Here is a 21021-nt window from a genome sequence, read left to right as displayed (position 1 = left end):
ATGGAGCTGGCCAAGTTTACAACTATCTGCAGCTTTTTCTGATCCTGTACACTAGCCTCCCTGTACCAGACAGTGATGCAAACAGTTAGATTGCTCTCCACAGTCCATCTGTAGGGATTTGCAAGAGTCTTTTCTGGCATACCAAGTCTCCTCAAACACCGAATGAAATATAGCCACTACAGAAATGTGCCATTTTTGTAATTGCATCAATATGTTGGGTCCAGCGTGGATATTCAGAGATGGTGACACCCAGTAACCTGAAACTGCTCTCACTCGATGAGAACTGGTGTGTGTTCCCTCAACTTCTCCTTCCTGAATTTTACAATCAAGTCCTTGCTCTTACTGACGTTGAGTGTAAGGTTGTTTTTGTGACACCATTCAGCCTGCTGATCTATCGCACTCCACACTGACATCTCGCAGTGTGATGTCGGGTGAGGTGTCTGCTGTTGGCATTGTCTGAGTGTGGCGTCAATGAGGGATGAGTGAAGGTCTCTTGCCAAATGGAGACAGAGCTCATGCAACCTGCTGATCTATTTCACTCCACACTGACATCAGCAGTGTGATGTGAGGTGAGGTATCTGCTGATGGCATTGACTGAGTGTGGCTTCAGTGAGGGATGGGGGAGGGCCTTTTACCAGATGGAGCCAGAAATCACACAAAGGAAATTTTTAAATTTTTGTTTCGTTTGTCACATTGAAACATCGAAACGTACAGTGACGTGCATCATTTGTGTCAATGACCGACATACCTGAGGGCGTGCTGGGTGTTGCCCACAAGAGTCGCCGTGCTTCGGGTGGTAACGTAGCATGCCCACTTATCCATATTTATCTTCTGTTGATCCAGCTTCTCACCTTCTGAGAGAAAACATTTCTGCATACCTCAGTTATAAAATAATCCCACCCCCCTCCTAAATCTTGAAACTGCCACTGATTGAAGACTCTCCCACTAACGGAAACATCTCAACTTCCTCCCATGGCCTCTCAGAACCCTGTACATTTCAGTAGACCACACCTCATTCTTCTAAATTCCATGGTATGCAAATGACATTTCTTCAGGTTTTTTTTGAGTTGAGGTATCAGTCTCCTCCCAGGAGTCAGCTAAGTCATTTTGTATCTCCTTCCTTAGGTGAGAGGACCAGAACTGTGCACAGTTCCCTGTGCTCACTCGAGTCAAGTAGGGTGTTCTCTTAAGGGGCTATTCCCTTAATGAAGAATGCCTGTGTGTGACTTTGTTTAACGTGGGGAGACTGATGCACTGGCAGCCATCACATGGTCCCTTGACAGATCAGCGTTAGGGTCCAGTGACGTGGAATGCAAGACGACTTCCTCCAGCTTCACTGCCATTGTGAGGTGTCAACATCTTCCAACTGCTCTATCATTGAAGCCTAGGTTGGATCACTCTTCATCTGGAATCTCCCCCTTGGTGCTGTGGGTGACCCTACTAGCAGCAAACCTCCAAACAGCTTCACTCCCAGGATCTCAAGATCTCTCAAACCTTTCCAATGGCATGTTGGCCTTCATAACAAGGGGAGTTGGAGCATAGGAGCAGAGAGGTCCTTCTGCAGCTGTACAGGGCTCTGGTGAGACCACACCTGGAGTACTGTGTACAGTTTTGGTCTCCAAATTTGAGGAAGGACATTCTTGCTATTGAGGGAGTGCAGCGTAGGTTCACAAGGTTAATTCCCGGGATGGTGGGACTGTCATATGTTGAAAGATTGGAGCGACTGGGTTTGTATACTCTGGAATTTAGAAAGCTGAGAGGGGATCTGATTGAAACATATAAGATTATTAAGGGATTGGACACGCTAGAGGCAGGAAACATGTTCCCAATGTTGGGAGAGTCCGGAACCAGAGGCTGCAGTTTAAGAATAAGGGGTAGACCATTTAGAACGGAGTTGAGGAAGAACTTTTGATTGTGGTTCTGTGGAATGCTCTGCCTCAGAAGGCAGTGGAGGCCAATTCTCTGGATTCTTTCAAGAAAGAGTTAGATAGAGCTCTTAAAGATAGCGGAGTCAAGGGATATGGGGAGAAGGCAGGAAAAGGGTACTGATTGTGGATGATCAGCCATGATCACAGTGAATGGCAGTGCTGGCTCGAAGGGCTGAATGGCCCACTCCTGCACCTATTGTCTATTGTCTTTCCACCATGACTAGGTGGCCATCCTTGGAGAAGGCACGGTTCTCCAAGTGTGTCCTCACCAACTTCCTATACAGTTGTAACAGTGCCATTCTGCAAAGCCAATGTGCTCCTTGCCTTCCCACCTACTCCCTGAATCTACCTTGACCTCTTTGTGATCCCTACACAAGAACGCCTGAATTTCTCCCTACATCACCCACTCGTAGTCCCTCTCCATGACAATCCGCCTTCTGTTCCTCTCACCAAAGTACATGACCTCGCCTTTCCCCACATAGCCGCCCATTTGCCAAGTTTTCGCTCACTAATTGCAGCTAACAACCGCACCATCTCCTGTTGAAAAGTACAAAATATCCTCCTCGCAACCAGCCCTCCCACCTACGTTTTGATCATTATCAGACTTGGAAATCTTACTACATGCTGCTGCCTCCAAGTTAATACAGATAATGAGAAATTGAGGGCCAAGAATTTGAGTTTAAAATAAATTAACTTACTTGCTCTCAAAATTGAAATTAATTATAATTTCCTCTCTTGATCCATAATAGACAGAGTAAATTTTTCCAGACCATTTCCCTTCTCGGTCTAGAACGACGACTGTTTATTTCTCTCATAGATACTGCCTGACTAGCTGCGTTCCTCCAGCACTTTGGGTGTGTTGTTCTGGATTTCCAGCTTTGGCAGAATGTCTGTTGTTTCTGTATCCCTGTATGACTTGGCATCTTGCCCATTGTTAATGAGCAGAGGGAACTTGGGATCCAAGTTGATAGCTCCCCGAAACTGGCTACACGTGTTGATAAGGCGGTTGAGAAGGCATATCGCGTGCTTGCTTTTATCAGTCGAGGCACTGAGTCCAAAAGTCAGGAATTATGTTGCAGCTTTATAAAACTCCAGTTGGGTCATATCTAAAAGCATTGCACACAGGTCTGGTCACCCCATTATAGGAAGGATGTTGGGGCTCTGGAGAGGGGGCAGAGGAGGTTCACCAGGACGCTGCCTGGATTAGAGAGCGTGTGCTACAACCAGAAGCTGGATAAACTTGGGTTGTTTTCTCTGGAGGCTGAGGGGAGAACTGACAGAGGTTTATAAGATTATGAGAGTCATAGACAGTGTAGATGGAAAGTATCGTTTTCCCAGAGTTTAAAAGTCTAACACCAGAAGGCATGCATTGAAGGTGAGAGGGGGTAATTTCAAAGGAGATGTGCGGGGCACATGGAGAGTGATGTGTGGCTGGAATGTGCTGCCTGGGGTGGTGTCGAGGCTGATGCATTAGGGACTTTAAAGAGATGTTTCAATGGCACATGGATGTGAGGGAAATGGAGGGTTATAGGTGTAGTTTAGCTGGCCATTTGATTACTAATCCTACATCCCTCCTAATGTAGGGGCCATAGGGGGTTACAGAGACAGGGAGAGGTAAATGCGCCAGTGAAGATCACAGAGACAGGGAGGAGTGCGGTGGTCATAGTGGGTTGCAGAGACAGGGAGGGGTGTAGGGGTCGGAGGGGGTTACAGAGAAAGGGAGGGGTGTAGGGGCTGGAGTGGGTTACAGAGACAGGGAGGGGTGTAGGGGCCGGAGGGGGTTACAGAGACAGGGAGGGGTGTCGGGGCCGGAGGGGGTTACAGAGACAGGGAGCGGTGTAGGGACTGGAGGGGGTTACAGAGACAGGGAGGGGTGTAGGGACTGGAGGGGGTTACAGAGACAGGGAGGGGTGTAGGGGCCGGAGGGGGTTACAGAGACATGGAGGGGTGTAGGGACTGGAGGGGGTTACAGAGACAGGGAGGGGTGTAGGGGCCGGAGGGGGTTACAGAGACAGGGAGCGGTGTAGGGGCTGGAGGGGGTTACAGAGACAGGGAGGGGTGTAGGGGTCGGAGGGGGTTACAGAGACAGGGAGGGGTGTAGGGGACAGAAGGGGTTACAGAGACAGGGAGGGGTGTAGGGGTCGGAGGGGGTTACAGAGACAGGGAGGGGTGTAGGGGCTGGAGGGGGTTACAAAGACAGGGAGGGGTGTAGGGACTGGAGGGGGTTACAGAGACAGGGAGGGGTGTAGGGGCTGGAGGGGGTTACAAAGACAGGGAGGGGTGTAGGGACTGGAGGGGGTTACAGAGACAGGGAGGGGTGTAGGGGCTGGAGGGGGTTACAAAGACAGGGAGGGGTGTAGGGACTGGAGGGGGTTACAGAGACAGGGAGGGGTGTAGGGGCTGGAGGGGGTTACAGAGACGGGGCGTGGTGTAGGGGCTGGAGGTGGTTACAGAGATGGGGAGGGGTGTAGGGGCCGGAGGGGGTTACATAGACAGGGAGGGGTGTAGGGGCCAGAGGCTGTCACAGAGATGGGTAGGGGTGTAGGGGCTGGAGGGGCATTTCTGAGATGGGATGCAGTCTGTAAGGGCCAGATTGCACTGACCAATAAGGGAAGTGGTAATCGGCAGACATCACAACTGAATCACACTGGATTTGGGAATTCTGTGTGTGTGTATGTGTGCGTGTGGGTGCGTTTGAGTGTGTGTGTATATGTGTGTGACTTCAGGCGTATAAAAACATTTGAGAGCAAAATTGATTTTGAGTAAAACGAAAGCTCAGATTGGATTTTCTTTTCAATAAGAAACGGATTTCATTTTCTATAACAGGTGTTTGATTTGAAAGGAAATCTGTTCGCGCGTAGTGGATTAGAGTTTGATATTCTCTGCCGTCAGCTTATCTGCCCTGCAGCTGCACAGCACTCTGCCCTGAGCTGGGAGGGTGAGAGTGATCCCAGGACCTGGGACTCTTGAATCCGGGTTAGGGAGGGGAGTGGGGGTGGTGACCAGGCATTCACAGGTTCGGATGACAGCCAGAGGGGAATTGACAGGTAGTTGAGTGTCTTTCACACTCTCCTCTCCCAGTCCTCTTATTCTCTCGTATGGATGTTATACCAAGGCAGATTCATGCCGAGTCGGCGGGCAGAGGTGTAGGGGCAGTTTATAAAATCCTGAGGGGCGTGAAATGGTGCTCAGTGACAGTTTTTCTCTCAGGGTCGGTGAGTCCAGAACCAGAGGGCACAGGTACAAGATCAGAGGGGGAGAGGTTTAAAAGTGACCTGAGACATAACTGCTTTACGTGGAGAGGACGTCTCTAGAGGTCATGGGTTAAGGGTGAAAAGCTTTAAGGTGAACATGAGGGGAAAATGCTTCACTCAGAGGGTCATGAGAGTGACCCACGAGCTGCCACCACGAGTGGTCCATATGAGCTTGATTTCAGTGTTTAAGACATAGATGGTAGGGTTATGGCCCCGGTGCAGGTCGATGAGACTCGGCAGTTTAGATTGCTCTGCACAGACCGGATGGGCCAAAGGCCCTGATTCTGTGCTGTCCTTTTCTACAACTCCAAGGGCAATGAGCTGTCAGAGGGAGTGTTTGAGGTGGGAGCAATTTCAACACTTCAGGTCCATTTGGATAGGTACATGGCAGAGAGGGCCTTGGAGGGTTCTAGGCCGAAAATAGGCGACTTGGACTCGCGGGGAGGTTGCTGTGGTTGGCATGGACTTGTTGGATCGGTGGGTCGATCTCAATGCCGTGGTGGTGCCTCAGGTCCAAGACTTCCCTATTGATAGGAGAGGTCTTGGTGGAAATGCTGATGGTGAATTCCAGCAGGAGCCACGGAGAGAGGCAGGTAGCAGGAAGGTGATGGTTCTCCAAAATGTGAAATGTAAACAAGAGGAACACTCTTGACAGAGCTATGATCTATTTCAATGAATGACAATGTCTGTGCTAAGGATTCCTTGTCAATTCGCTTCTGTAACCCAAAGGTTTTACGATGAATTACTGCTTAATGTACAGCTTTTCCCAAAAGTTTTTGGCCAGCACAAATGGGTCTCTGCTGAGTAACCACAGGGTTCCTCATCAGAGTTATCTTCCATAATCCTCCCTCCCTCGAATCTTTCAGCATAAGTTCCTTTCGTGTTTGACTAATTCCTTCTTAAACACTGAACTACTGACTCTACTTAACTGGCCCCTAGTACCAACAACTTTCACCGTGCAGTAATCCTTCCACTGTCCCCTTCATCAGCAATATCACCTCTATCCGATGGTAGCAGGCTCACGCAAATCCTCCACTTTTATCCTCATTATTGCCGCTGTACTGATTCCTCCCGCGATGGAGTCCCGAAGTTTGACAGATTATAGGAGGGTCGATCCTCATTCTCCAACACTCCAGGGAATGGCCAACTTCCCACGATCTCTCAGGTCCTCTAGTCCTATAACAGTGACCAAAACCAGGCACAATATTCCAAGTTCAGCCTCGCCAATGACTGGTAATACTGCAACTTAATTCCCCCGACCCTAAAGCTGGATTCCTTTGATTGAAGAAGGTCGGTGTGCTAAACACTTTCTTTACTTTGTCTCCCCTGCTTTCTGTGAACTGTAGACTTGTTCTTCCCGGTCCCTTTAGAACAGAGATGAGGAGGAATTTCTTTAGGGTTACTGGGAGAATGGGGTTGGTAAAAAATCGGCTGCAATAGGTTGGAGAAAAATAAGTGGGCAGAATAGCTCAGTTCTGCTCCTGTATCTCTTCAATCCATCCCTGCCTCATCCCATGGGAACACTCTGGCCCCTCCAGGCTCGACCACTCCAGCAAGCCTCCTGCACTCCATTAAGCTCACCCGCGGCTGATGTCTACACCAAGCCCACACAGACCAAACATTGTTAGAGGAGAGATTGAGGGAGACCAGGACTGGATTCTTTGGTTTGGAAGAAAAAGGGGTAAAGGTAGAGGTAGATACATCAGGGACATTTAAGAGACAGGCAGATAGATGATGGAAAAATAGAGGGCTATGTAGGAAAGAATGGTTCGATTGATCTTAGAGTATGTTAAAAGGTTGGCACAACATTGTGGGCTGAAGGGCTATGCTGTAATATTCTATCTCCTATTAAGAAAAGATATAATTGAAACCTAAAAAAATTCTTACAGCAACACAAAATGGTGAATGGGAAGTGGAATTAAAATGGATGGCTGCTGGGAGACCCCACTTTGTCTGACCTTTGCTCCATCTGCCAGAAAAACCGGGATCTCCCAGATTAATTCTACTTCCCATTCCCATTCCGATATGTCCATCCATGGCCTCCTCCACTGTCGTGATGAGGCCACACTCGGGTTAGGGGAACAACATCTTATATTCCTTCTGGGCAGTCTCCAACCTGACGGCATGAACATCGATTTCTCGAACTTCTGCTAATGCCTCCCCCCTTCACCATTCCCCATCCCCTTTTCTCACTCTCACCTTATCTCCTTGTCCTCCGGTGCTCCTCCCCCCTTTTCATTCCTCCACGGCCTTCTGTCCTCCTCTATCAGATTCCCCCTTCTCCAGCCCTGTATCCCTCTCACCAATCCACTTCCCAGCCCTTTACTTCATCCCTCCCCCTCCTGGTTTCACCTATCACCTTGTGTTTCTCTCTCCCCCTCCCCACCATATTTTAAATCTACTGTTCAGTATTTTTCCTCCAATCCTGCCGAAGGGTTTTGGCCCGAAACGCTCACCATACTCTTCCATAGATGCTGCCTGGTGTACTGGGCTCCTCTAGCATTTTGTGTGTGTCCCACCGTATTTAACCGTCTTCAGCTTAAAAACTGTGTATCTAATGCTCCAGCCTCAACCGCTCTCAGGAGCAGAGAATTCCGGAGACTGGCCTCCCTCTGAAAGAAGGAATTTATACACACCTCTGTGTTAAATGACTGGACTCGTATCTCGTAGCTTGGCCCCCTTGTGAATAACTCACCAGTAGTGGAAACATAAGAGCATAGGATACAGGAACAGAATTTGGCCATTTGGCCCATTGAGTCTGCTTCACCATAGGTTCCATAGGTACATTTAATGTCAGAGAAATGTATACAATATACATCCTGAAATTCTTTTTCTTCGCAAACATCCACGAAAACAAAGGAGCGCCCCAAAGAGTGAATATTAAATGTTAGAACCCCAAAGCACCCCCCAGCTCTCCCCCACCCGCAAAAATACATCCGCACCCCCTACCGAGCACTCAAGCGTGCAGCAAAGCATCACTGAAGACACAGACATGCAGTACCCCAAAGACTACTCTTTCACCCGGTATTCGACATACCACAGGCTCTCTCTCTCCCTAATTAAGGAAAAAAAGTGTCCCCATTTCACAGCGACAGGGGAGACATAACAAACAACTCACTGATTTATAATGTTAAAAGTCTGTTGCGTCGCTTTTTCCGAGCTCTGTGCCCAGAGAATCGACCCCAGAAAGATGGAGGTCTCTGGACACACAACCCATGGCAGCTAACCCGCTGCTCCCAATGTTCCGTGTTCTCCTGCAATGCCTCAGTCCAGGGCACTGGCCTTAAATCAGCCCGTCTCCAGGACCACGAAAATCCGGCACCCTGAAGGCGCACTAGTCTTCCAGGCCGTGCCCTTGGAATTTCAAAAAGACGACGCCGTGAGAGTTGGTCCCATCTCCCATTCCCACAAAGAACCGAAGTCAAAGTGTAATTCCAGGTCAGGGTCCTCAAAAGAATCTTGAAAAGGAAAAAAAAGAGATATCAAAGATAAAAATAGAGCTGTTTCCAAAGACACAAGTAAAGGAGTAATCATTTAGCACCATCTTGGCTTTGCTCTGCCCTCTGAATCATAATGGCTGATCCAATTTTCCTCTCAGCCCCAATCTTCTGCCTTCTCCCCGAATCCCTTCATGCCCTGACCAATCAAGAATCTCTCAACCTCTGCCTTAAATATAGAAAGGCTCGGTCTCCACAGCTACCTGTGGCGAAGAATTCCATAGGTTCACCACTTCCTGGCTAAAGAATATTATTCCGCATCTCCATTCTAAAAGGACGCCACTCTATTCTGAGGCTGGGTCCTCTGGTCCTAGACTCTCCCACCATAGAAAACATCCCCTTCCAGATCCACTCTATCAAGGCCTTTCGACATTCAATAGGTTTCAATTAAGTCATCCCTCATTCTTACGACGTAATAAATACAGGCCCAGGGCCATCTTCATATGACAAACCATGCAACGACTGTACCTCTTCCTATAGATGCTGCCTGGCCTGCTGCGTTCACCAGTATTTTTTGTGTGTGTTGCTTATCATTTTCATGAGCCTCCTTTGAACCCTCTCCAGTTTCAGCACATCCTTTCTAAGATAAGGGGCCCAAAATTGCTCATAAAACTAGAAGTGAGGTCTCACCAGTGCTTTATACATCCTCAACGTGAGACCTTTGCTTTTGTTTTCCAGTCTTCTTGAAATAAGTGCTAATGTTGCATTTGCCTTCCTCACCACAGACTGAACCTGCAAATTAACCTTTAGAGATTCCTGCAGAAGATCTCCCAAGTCCCTTCGCACCTCAGTTTTTTGAATGTTCTCTCCATTTAGAAAATAGTCAACCTTTTTATTTTTTCTACCAGAGCACATGACCATGCACTTCCTGACACTATACTCCATCTGCCATTTCTTTGCCAATTCTCTTAATCTGTCTAAGTTGTTCTGTAGCCTCTCTACCTCCTCAAAATTACCTGCCCCTCCACTTATCTTTGTATCATCTCCAAACTTTGCAACAAAGCCATCAATTCCATTATCCAAATCATTGACATATAATGTAAAAAGAATCGGTCCCAACACAGACCCCTGTGGAACAACACTAGTCGCCAGCAGCCAACCAGACAAGGTTCCGTTTATTCCCACTCTTTGCCTCCTGTCAATCAACCACTGCTTTATCCATGCTACTGTCTACTCTAATACCACAGGCTTGTAACTTGTTAAGCAGTCTCAAATGTGGCACCTTGTCAAAGACCTTCTGAAAATCCAAGTACACAACATCAACTGATTCTCCTTTGTCTATCTATCCTGATTGTTGTTTCTTCAAAGAATTCCAACAGATTTGTCAGGCAAGATTTTCCCTTGGGGAAACCATGCTGACTATGTCCTATTTTATCATTTGCCTCCAAGTACCCTAAGACCTCATCCTTAATAATCAACTCCAATATCTTCCCAACCACTGAGGTCAGACTAACTGGCCTATAATTTCCTTTCTTCTGCCTCTCTCCCTTCTTGAAGACTGGAGTGACATTTGAAATTTTCCGGTCTTCTGCAGTCATTCCAGAATCTAGTGATTCTTGAAAGATCACTACTCATGCCTCCACAATCTCTTCAGCCACTTCTTTCAGGACCAGGTGACTTACAGTGGCATGCAAAAGTTTGGGCACCCCTGGTCAAAATTTCTGTTACTGTGAATAGCTAAGTGAGTAAAAGATGAACTGATTTCCAAAAGGCATAAAGTTAAAGATAACACATTTCTTTAATATTTTAAGCAAGAAAACTTCTTTATTTCCATCTTTTACGGTTTCAAAATAACAAAAAAGGAAAAGGGCCCGAAGCAAAAGTTTGGGCACCCTGCATGGCAGTACTTAGTAACACCCCCTTTGGCAAGTATCACAGCTTGTAAATGCTTTTTGTAGCCAGCTAAGAGCCTTTCAATTCTCATTTGGGGGATTTTTGCCTATTCTTCCTTGCAAAAGGCTTCTAGTTCTGTGAGATCCTTGGGCCATCTTGCATTCACTGCTCTCTTGAGGTCTATCCACAGATTCTCAATAATGTTTAGGTCAGGGGACCATGAGGGCCATGGCAAAACCTTCAGCTTGCACCTCTTGAGGTAGTCCATTGTGGATTTTATTTTAACTTAATCAGTCCACAGGACTTGTTTCCAAAATGCATCAAGCTTGTTTAGATGTTCCTTTGAACCTTTTAAATAGAACTATTTGGCCACAATGAGCAAAGGTATGTTTGGAGAAAAAAGGGTGCAGAATTTCATGAAAAGAACCTCTCTCCAACTGTTAAGCACGGGGGTGGATCAATCATGCTTTGGGCTTGTGTTGTAGCCAGTGGCACAGGGAACATTTACTGGTAGAGGGAAGAATGAATTCAATTCAATACCAGCAAATTCTGGAAGTAAACATCACACCATCTGTAAAAAAGCCGAAGATGAAAAGAGGATGGCTTCTACAACAGGATAATGATCCTAAACACACCTCAAAATCCACAATGGACTACCTCAAGAGGTACATGCTGAAGGTTTTGCCATGGCCCTCACAGTCCTCTGACCTAAACATTATCGAGAATCTGTGGATAGACCTCAAAAGAGCAGTGCATGCAAGATGGCCCAAGAATCTCACAGAACTAGAAGCCTTTTGCAAGGAAGAATGGGCGAAAATCCCCCAAACAAGATTTGAAAGACTCTTAGCTGGCTACAAAAAGCGTTTACAAGCTGTGATACTTGCCAAAGGGGGTGTTACTAAGTTCTGACCATGCAGGGTGCCCAAACTTTTGCTTCGGGCCCTTTTCCTTTTTCGTTATTTTGAAACTGTAAAAGAAGGAAATAAAAAAAGTTTTCCTGCTTAAAATATTGAAGAAGTGTGTCATCTTTAACTTTATATTTGGTATATTTGGATTTTCAAAAGCCTTTTGACAAGGTCGCACACAGGAGATTAGTGTGCAAACTTAAAGCACACAGTATTGGGCGTACGGTATTGATGTGGATAGAGAATTAGTTGGCAGACAGGAAGCAAAGAGTGGGAATAAACGGGACCTTTTCAGAATGGCAGGCAGTGACTAATGGGGTACCACAAGGCTCAGTGCTGGGACCCCAGTTGTTTACAATATATATTAATGACTGAGATGAGGGAATTCAATGCAGCATCTCCAAGTTTGCGGATGACACGAAGCTGGGCGGCAGTGTTAGCTGTGAGGAGGATGCTAACAGGATGCAGGGTGACTTGGATAGGTTAGGTGAGTGGGCAAATTCATGGCAGATGCAATTTAATGTGGATAAATATGAGGTTATCCACTTAGGTGGAAAAACAGGAAAACAGATTATTATTTGAATGGTGGCCGATTAGGAAAAGGGGAGGTGTAACGAGACCTGGGTGTCATTATACACCAGTCATTGAAAGTGGGCATGCAGGTACAGCAGGCGGTGAAAAAGGCGAATGGTATGCTGGCATTCATAGCAAGAGAATTCAAGTACAGGAGCAGGGAGGTACTACTGCAGTTGGACAAGGCCTCGGTGAGACCCCATCTGGAGTATTGTGTGCAGTTTTGGTCCCCTAATCTGAGGAAAGACATCCTTGCCATAGAGAGAGTTCAAAGAAGGTTCACCAGATTGATTCCTGGGATGGCAGGACTCTCATGTGATGAAAGACTGGATCGACTAGGCTTATACTCGTTGGAATTTAGAAGATTGAGGGGGATCTTATTGAAACGTATAAAATCCTATAGGGATTGGACAGGCTAGATGCAGGAAGATTGTTCCCGATGTTGGGGAAGTCCAGAATGAGGGGTCACAGTTTGAGGATAAAGGGGAAGCCTTTTAGGACCGAGATGAGGAAAAACTTCTTCACACAGAGAGTGGTGAATCTGTGGAATTCTCTGCCACAGGAAACAGTTGAGGCCAGTTCATTGGCTATATTTAAGAGGGTGTTAGATATGGCCTTTGTGGCTAAAGGGATCAGGGGGTATGGAGGGAAGGCTGGTACAGGGTTCTGAGTTGGATGATTAGCCATGATCATACTGAATGGTGGTGCAGGCTCGAAGGGCCGAATGGCCTACTCCTGCACCTATTTTCTATGTTTCTATGCCTTTTGGAAATCAGTTCATCTTTTACTCGCTTAGCTATTCAACAGTAGCAGAAATTTTGACCGGGGTGCCCAAACCTTCGCATGCCTTTGTATCTACCTTCAGACCTTTCAGTTTCCCAAGAACCTTCTCTCACACACTTCTGACCCCTGACACTCTGAAACTTCCACCATACTGCTGGTGTCTTCCACAGTGAAGGCAGATGCTTATTCAGTTCATCCGCCATTTCCTTGTTCCCTCATTACTGCCTCTTCAGCTTTGTTTTCCAGCGGTCCTATATCCACTCTCGTCTCTCTTTTACACTTTATTTATCTGAAAAAATCTTTTGGTGCCCTCTTTAATATTATTGGCTGCTTACTTCCCACTAATTGCTGCTCTATTATATGCCGTCTCTTTGGCTTTGACTTCTCTTGTTAGCCACGGTTGTGTCATCTCGCCTTAAGAATACTTCTTCCTCTTTGGAATGTATATATCATGTGCCTTCTGAATTGCTTCCAGAAATTCCAGCCATTGCTGCTGTGCCATCATCCCTGCCAGTGTTCTTTTCCAATCCATTGCGACCAACTCCTCTCTCATGCCTCTGTAATTCCCTTTACTTCATTTTAATACTGATACATCTGACTTTAGCTTCTCATTCTCAAATTTCAGGGTGAATTCTATCATATTATGATCACTTGCCCCTCAGAGTTCATTTACATAAGCTTTGTCTAATCAATTCCGGTTCATTGCACAACACCCAGTCCAGAATAGTTGATTCCCCAGTGAGCTCAACCATGAGCGGCTCTAAAAAGCAATTTCTAAGACATTCTAGAAATTCCCCGTCTTGGGATTCAGTACCAGCCTGATTTTCTCAATCTACCTGCATTTTCAAATCCCCTTTGACTATTGTAACATTGTGCTTTTGGCGTGCATTTTCTATGTCCCGTTGTAATTTGTAGGCCACATCCTGATGACTATTTGAGGGTCTGTATACAACTCCCTTCAGGGTCTTTTTACCCTTGCAGTTCCTCGGCTCTACCCACAATGATTCAACACCTTCCAACCCCATGTCTCCACTTTCTAATGATTTGATTTGATTTTTTTACCAACAGAGCAATGGCACCCCTCTGCCTTCCTGCCTGTCCTTCCGATGTAATGTGCAACCTTGGATGTTAAGCTCCCAGCTATAATCTTCTTTCACCATGATTCAATGATACCCACAACATCATACATGCTAATCTGTAACTGTGCTACAAGTTCTACCTTATTCCTTATACTGTGCACCTTCAAATATAATATCTTCAGTCCTATATTCACCCTTTTCAATTTTGTCTGCTTTTTACATTGCAACTCATCCTGTTAACTGCAATATTGCCAACATCCTCTCCTTGCTAGCAGTCTCCTTGAAACATCTGAGCATCTCCCTTAGAGTTTCGTGTATTGAATAAGGTAACCCCTCATTTTCCTAACTCCAATGTATATAGATATTTCCTGTCTCATCTCTCCTGGTAAGTCAAACCTCCCATCCCAGGAATTAGCCTAGTTAACCCTTCCATCCTAGGAGTTAGCCTGGTCAATCTCTGTTGGACCGCCCCCAACATTACTCCGTCCGTTTTTGCTCCATAGGCTTGGAACCTAGACTGTTCCACCCAGCCGACAAACAGACAGGCATAACTGGGACCTGTGTGAGTGACCATGGCCACACTTTTTTGTCTGAAGGAAGTGGGAGGAGCCAAAGGACAAGTTATTTAGAGGGAGGACAAGTTCTGTTAGGTGGAAGAGAGTGGTGGTGGAGGGAAACTGGTTAAGTCTGATGTCCAGGAAAAAACGGAGAGCTTTGAGGCCTTCCTGATGGGGGATGGAGGTGTATGGGGACTGGACATCCATGGTGAAAATGAGATAAGGGGGGCCAGGGAACTTGAAATCCTTGAAAAGATCAAGAGCGTGTGAAGTGTCCCGGATGTAGGTGGGAAGGGACTGAACTTGGGGGATAAAGCAGAGTCGAGGTAAGCCAATATGAGTTTGGTGGGGCAGGAACAAGTTGAAACAATGGGTCTACCTGGACAAGCGGGTTTGTGGATCTTGGGGTGCTGCCTGGATTAGAGAGCATGTCTTATTAGGAAAGGTTGAGTGAGCTCGGGCTTTTCCCTTTGGAGTGAAGGGGAATAGAGGTGCACAAGATAATAAGAGGTGTTGATCAAATGGATAGCCGGAGTGAAGATGGCTAATACAAGAGGGTCTAATGTTGAGGTGATTGAGGAGATGTCAGAGGAAGGTTTTGTTTTGCAAGAGATTGGTGGGTGTTTGGAGCACTCTGCCAGGGGTGATGGTAGAGGCAGATTCATTAAGAGTCTCTTAGATAGGCACGTCGATGAAAGAAAAATGGAGGGCTACTGTATGTGGGAGAGAAGGGTTAGAATGATTTTAGAATTGGTTAAAATGTCGGCAGATTGTAGGCTGAAGAGCCTGCACTGTGCTCTATTGTTCTATGCACTATGTATGTCTGATAGTCATAGTCATAGTTTGTTGATCCCGGGGAAATTGGTTTTCGTTACAGTTGCACCATAAATAATAAATAGTAATAAAACCATAAATAGTCAAATAGTAATATGTAAATTATGGCAGTAAATTATGAAATAAGTCCAGGACCAGCCTATTGGCTCAGGGTGTCTGACCCTCCCAGGGAGGAGTTGTAAAGTTTGATGGCCACAGGAAGGAATGACTTCCTATGATGCTCTGTGCTGCATCTCGGTGGAATGAGTCTCTGGCTGAATGTACTCCTGTGCCCACCCAGTACATTATGTAGTGGATGGGAGACATTGACCAAGATGGCATGCAACTTGGACAGCATCCTCTTTTCAGACACCACCATCAGAGAGTCCAGTTCCATCCCCACAACATCACTAGCCTTACGAATGAGTTTGTTGATTCTGTTGGTGTCTGCTACCCTCAGCCTGCTGCCCCAGCACACAACAGCAAACATGTTCGCACTGGCCGCCACAGACTTGTAGAACATCCTTAGCATCATCCGGCAGATGTTAAAGGACCTCAGTCTCCTCAGGAAATAGAGACGGCTCTGACCCTTCTTGTAGACAGCCTCAGTGTTCTTTGACCAGTCCAGTTTATTGTCAATTCGTATCCCCAGGTATTTGTAATCCTCCACCATGTCCACACTGACCCCCTGGATGGAAATCTGGGAGTGGTATCAGCTATGGATAAGGTGTGAACTAAAGGACACCAGTCAATACTTCCACTGTGTAACCCACACACAGAGTGGTGCGTTCGAAAGGACAATATTACAATGCCTTGATCAGGGAAACAGATCAGTACATTGCATGGGGAACTGACACACACAGTCATTGTGCCAATTAAAGGTGAGCTGCAGTCCACATTTGACAGTGTCATGCCCTTCTGTGTTCAACAGAATGTTTGCTTTCCCGTCGATCGTGCACAGCCAAGATAAAGTCCTTGGCTGCTCTCGGCTCTGTGCACGGAGAAATAATCAGGGCTGTTCTCACCGAGCAGAGTGGCTCAGAGTAACTGCAGACCCTATGAACAGGCACCCGCTTCCCACAGGCACCAGTGCACACTTCTTCAGTTATCCCGCAAAACAGCCTGTCCCTTGAGAATGAGGAAATGGAGTGGGGTTGGAGGGGGTTACAGAGACAGGGAGGGGTGTAGGGGCCAGGGGGTTACAGAGACAGGGAGGGATGTAGGGGCCAGAGGGGGTTACAGAGACAGGGAGGGGTGTAGGGACTGGAGGGGGTTACAGAGACAGGGTGTAGGGGCCGGAGGGGGTTACAGAGACAGGGAGGGGTGTAGGGGCTGGAGGGGGTTACAGAGACAGGGAGGGGTGTAGGGGCCGGAGGGTGTTACAGAGACAGGGAGTGGTGTTGGGGCCGGAAGGGGTTACAGAGACAGGGAGGGGTGTAGGGGCTGGAGGGTGTTACAGAGACAGGGAGGGGTGTAGGTGTCGGAGGGGGTTACAGAGACAGGGAGGGTGTAGGGGCTGGAGGGGGTTACAGAGACAGGGAGGGGTGTAGGGGCCGGAGGGGGTTACAGAGACAGGGAGGGGTGTAGGGGCCGGAGGGGGTTACAGAGACGGGGAGGGGTGTAGGGGAGGGAGGGGGTTACAGAGACAGGGAGGGGTGTAGGGGCTGGAGGAGGTTACAGAGACAGGGAGGGGTGTAGGGGCCAGAAGGGTTTACAGAGACAGGGAGGGGTGTAGGGGCTGGAGGGGGTTACAGAGACAGGGAGGGGTGTAGGGGCCAGAGGGGGTTACAGAGACAGGGAGGGGTGCAGGGACTGGAGGGGGTTACAGAGACAGGGTGTAGGGGCCGGAGGGGGTTACAGAGACAGGGAGGGGTGTAGGGACCAGAGGGGGTTACAGAGACAGGGAGGGGTGTAGGGGCTGGAGGGGGTTACAGAGACAGGGAGGGGTGTAGGAGCCGGAGGGTGTTACAGAGACAGGGAGTGGTGTAGGGGCCGGAAGGGGTTACAGAGACAGGGAGGGGTGTAGGGGCCGGAGGGTGTTACAGAGACGGGGAGGGGTGTAGGTGTTGGAGGGGGTTACAGAGACAGGGAGGGTGTAGGGGCTGGAGGGGGTTACAGAGACAGGGAGGGGTGTAGGGGCCGGAGGGGGTTACAGAGACAGGGAGGGGTGTAGGGGCCGGAGGGGGTTACAGAGATGGGGAGGGGTGTAGGGGAGGGAGGGGGTTACAGAGACAGGGAGGGGTGTAGGGGCTGGAGGAGGTTACAGAGACAGGGAGGGGTGTAGGGGCCGGAAGGGGTTACAGAGACAGGGAGGGGTGTAGGGGCCGGAGGGGGTTACAGAGATGGGGAGGGGTGTAGGTGTCGGAGGGGGTTACAGAGACAGGGAGGGTGTAGGGGCTGGAGGAGGTTACAGAGACAGGGAGGGGTGTAGGGGCCGGAGGGGGTTACAGAGACAGGGAGGGGTGTAGGGGCCGGAGGGGGTTACAGAGATGGGGAGGGGTGTAGGGGAGGGAGGGGGTTACAGAGACAGGGAGGGGTGTAGGGGCTGGAGGAGGTTACAGAGACAGGGAGGGGTGTAGGGGCCAGAGGGGTTTACTGAGACAGGGAGGGGTGTGGGGGCCGGAGGGGTTTACAGAGACAGGGAGGGGTGTAGGGGCTGGAGGGGGTTACAGAGATGGGGAGGGGTGTAGGGGAGGGAGGGGGTTACAGAGATAGGGAGTGGTGTAGGGGCCGGAAGGGGTTACAGAGACAGGGAGGGGTGTAGGGGCCGGAGGGGGTTACAGAGACAGGGAGGGGTGTAGGGACTGGACGGGGACGGATGGGCTTACTGAGATGGGGAGAGGTGAGGCTGTTGCCACGACTGAAGTGACAGGGAAGAGATGGGAAGCTGTGGGATGAAGTTTCTGTAATGAGGAACAGTGGAGATCTGATTCACTGGGGTTGTGAAAAGGTTCCTCGGGCTTTCCACTGATTGGATCGAAATGGAAGAGAGAATTCTTTACAGGGTGGTGTTAACCACAATGATGGGAGCACTGCAGCAGAAGCTGGGGCCGACTCAATGGGCCAAGTGGTTACGGGTGATTCTGTGTGTCTATGGAAGGATTAGCAGACAGTGGTGTCAAATAGCATGAAGCTGCTGCTCGAGGAAGGATGGGCAAGGGAGGATGTCAGGGATTTGGTGTGTGTTTGGGAAACTATGTTGGCATGCAGTTGCTGAGTGGGGGACGGAATGGTTCACGACCGACAGAGGCTGTGTGGATCGCAGGCAGTTGTGGGAGCTGTGCATCGCTGTTTCATGTGCTCTCGAGTTGTTGCCTCAGGGAGTAAAATCAATTATTGCAGCTTGTGTGTTGTTTATATAACCGCAACTTCAGTCCATAAAAAAACAATTTCTCTTTATTGTCAAGAGCAGATAGCTAATTTGCCCCTCCTGAGGCTTTCTACAATAAAACAAGGCTCACCAAATCCTCCCAAACTGTCAAGGATTATTGAATCATTTTGCAGTAGTAATCATCTCCCTTTAAGATGCAGAACAAAGCCACTATGTGGTTTCCTAGAGAACTAGTCCCGCTCGCAGAATCACCCAATGGGTGGTCACTGGTCTGTTCCTGGACCTGGCAGGGTCTATCTGACCCAAATGCCACCCCTCGACATGGGTAGAGTCTGTGCCCGGATACCTCCGCAATAGGAACATGCGACATCCACTGGCTCAAGGGAGACCTGAGTAACCGGGTAGTGCGTAGCACAAAGTTTTATTTGACACGCTGCTGGTACTGTAAATAACGTTTTCAAAAATTAAAGAAAAGCTGGTTAGGTACAGATCGGAACTGCCCCTGCACTGTCCGTCACACATTCCCAGGGTCAGGCAGAATGAAGCTCCCTCCACACCGTCCCATCACACACTCCCAGGGTCAGACACAGAGTGAAGCTCCCTCCACACCGTCCCATCACACACTCCCGGGGTCAGACACAGAGTGAAGCTCCCTACACACTGTCCCATCACACACTCCCGGGGTCAGACACAGAGTGAAGCTCCCTCCACACTGTCCCATCACACACTCCCGGGGTCAGACACAGAGTGAAGCTCCCTCCACACCATCCCATCACACACTCCCGGGATCAGACACAGAGTGAAGCTCCCTACGCACTGTCCCATCACACACTCCCGGGGTCAGACACAAAGTGAAGCTCCCTCCACACCGTCCCATCACACACTCCCGGGGTCAGACACAGAGTGAAGCTCCCTCCACACCGTCCCATCACACACTCCCAGGGTCAGACACAGAGTGAATCTCCCTCCACACCATCCCATCACACACTCCCGGGGTCAGACATAGAGTGAAGCTCCCTCTACACCATCCCATCACACACTCCCAGGGTCAGACACAGAGTGAAGCTCCCTCCACGCCATCCCATCACACACTCCCGGGGTCAGACACAGAGTGAAGCTCCCTCCACGCCATCCCATCACACACTCCCGGGGTCAGACACAGTGTGAAGCTCCCTCCACGCCATCCCATGACACACTCCCGGGGTCAGACACAGAGTGAATCTCCCTCTACACCGTCCCATCACACACTCCCGGGGTCAGACACAGAGTGAAGCTCCCTCTACCCTATCCCTCTACACAATCCCCAGCAGGATTAGACTCAGTAAGTTTTCCTCTACCAGCCTAACAATCCCTTTTATCGGAGTATCTCTCCTGAGACACTGATTCCTGGGTCCACCTCTCCTGTCATCGTTTCCCTTCAGACGACAGCAGCCCCGTTTCTGGGGGGTGAGGCTGGTCAGGCAGCAGGACTGTGAGGGAAATATTTCATCAGAACTGGGGTCAATTTGTGCCGATCCAGGTTAACTGTCGAGGTGAGGGGAGAGAGAAAGGGAATGGCTGAGGTGAGTGAAGGCTGGCAGAGATTAACACAAAGCCAGATGTTGGTGGGAACTGTTCAGGAGGGATGTGAATTCTGTGATTCAGCCCTGGAGCCTCCAGGAGACTGGAGTACTGCACGTTTGCCCTGACCCTCGTGTGTCTCCACCACAGAGGCAGGGGTCCGGAGGCAGTTATGGGTGTGAGAAGGGCAGAGATGGGCTGCTAGTGATGGGTGTGAGAAGGGCAGAGATGGGCTGCCAGTTATGGGTGTGAGAAGGACAGAGATCCCTCCCAGAGAGCAGGAGCAGATTACAGAGAATATTACCACACCTAGGGTTTGCTGACATTTCATTCATCATCCTTTCATCTGGTCAAGGTCTTTGTGAAGAATTTCCTTCAAATAAGTAATGAACATCAATGATTTGACATTGGAGAGTTGGGAATGCCTTCAGGTATTCTAACTCTGCCTGACTCTAATTACTCCAAGGTGTCTCCCTGCCCTTAACAGTGGGTGAGACTCATAGAACAATTGGATTCATACAGGTGTACCCCAGGCACCATCTACAGGCTCAAAACCAAATTCTGTACAAGGCTGTTGGAGATCCATTCACTCTCTGAGACCAAGGGAGGGGGAGTCGGAATACATTGGACCCACCCTCAGTGCCCCATCAGATCTGGGCTTCCCAGCACCAACATCAGTAGGTGGCCCAGCGCCAGCCAGCAGTGTGCCTGGAGGATCTGTGATTGGGTGCCTGTCCCTCAGGCCAATCTGTGATAGGTCAATTATCCTGATTGACAATGTTCTGTCGAGCACTCTGGGTATGACCTGTTGACTCTGGAATGGGTGACTGCCCCAACACATCCTTATGTTGTGTCGGTTAACACACTGTCTGTTTTGATGGACACATGACAAATAAATGATTAACTTG

The 21021-nt window shown here is 48.7% G+C and overlaps 1 protein-coding gene across 21 annotated transcripts in view; it reads left to right on the top strand.

Annotated features, from left to right (window-relative positions):
• Nucleotides 1-21021, top strand: part of LOC134339799 (neurexin-2-like) — a 1323723-nt gene that overhangs the window by 1047061 nt on the left and 255641 nt on the right. The gene's annotated exons all lie outside the window — the stretch shown is intronic.

Source organism: Mobula hypostoma, chromosome 30 (assembly GCF_963921235.1).
Source record: "Mobula hypostoma chromosome 30, sMobHyp1.1, whole genome shotgun sequence".
In the NCBI taxonomy this organism is placed as follows: Eukaryota; Metazoa; Chordata; class Chondrichthyes; order Myliobatiformes; family Myliobatidae; genus Mobula; species Mobula hypostoma.
This window is presented reverse-complemented; position numbering and strand designations above follow the sequence as displayed.